Source organism: Petaurus breviceps, unplaced genomic scaffold, assembly GCF_028583685.1.
Source record: "Petaurus breviceps papuanus isolate PSGF00001 unplaced genomic scaffold, PetGlider_PUasm1.0 187, whole genome shotgun sequence".
Classification (NCBI taxonomy): domain Eukaryota; kingdom Metazoa; phylum Chordata; class Mammalia; order Diprotodontia; family Petauridae; genus Petaurus; species Petaurus breviceps.
Genome location: NW_027185799.1, coordinates 1416740 through 1417545, shown reverse-complemented (window position 1 = coordinate 1417545; position 806 = coordinate 1416740). Strand labels below are relative to the sequence as shown.

At 57.7% G+C, this 806-nt stretch overlaps 1 protein-coding gene across 1 annotated transcript in view; it reads right to left on the bottom strand.

Annotated features, from left to right (window-relative positions):
* PLPPR1 (phospholipid phosphatase related 1) overlaps window positions 1-806 on the bottom strand; it is a 354157-nt gene that overhangs the window by 352575 nt on the left and 776 nt on the right. The gene's annotated exons all lie outside the window — the stretch shown is intronic.

Genomic DNA, 806 nt, shown 5'->3' with positions numbered 1-806 from the left:
CTCAGCTCCTGCTGTTTGGTTGATAAGCACCTACCTTCTAGGCATCTCTTCCCCGCCCTCCCTCCCTCCCTCCCTCTCTCTTTTTCTCCAGGTGGCTCTTACATTTTAGAGGACTATCATTCTGACCCTTTCCCCTTGAACAGATGCCTAGAAGGTAGGTGCTTATCAACCAAACAGCAGGAGCTGAGAAAGGAGGTTGTAGGAGAACTGGTTCACCCACAAAGAAAAAAAGAACAAGAAGAGACCCAGAATCCTCCTCCAAGATATTCCACACGTGTGAGTGTCACAAACCCTGAAGCAGAAATAAAGCCACATCCTGCGCAGCAGTAGCTAGGGCTGCGGCAGCAGGGACAGCAGTAGCAGCAGCACACCTCTCCCTGGGGGAGATCCAGGAGCCTGGCTCTTCATTGAGTCGATCGAACCAAGCCTTTCCACAAGTCATCCTTCATACCCGCAGCTGACCCGCGCCTCACCCTTGTTGCCTCTGACAGGGGCAGGGAGGGAGAATACCCTCGGCGGCCCCTCTGGGACTGTCCTCCCAGCCCTGTGCCGCCCTGGGCACACGCGCTCGGACTGGCAGCAGCGAGCGCTGCAGAAGGGGGCGGGAAGTTGGGGAGGTGCCAGGGCAAGAGTAAAATCAGAGCTAGCCACTTGTCCCGCGGGGTTCCCGGGAGAAACCCGGACCCTCCAGCCAGGCAGGCTAGAGCGCGGCGGATATCACCCGACTACCTGGAGCAGCGCGTGCCCGAGGATGCGCGTACACACACACACACACACACACACACACACACACACACACACACACA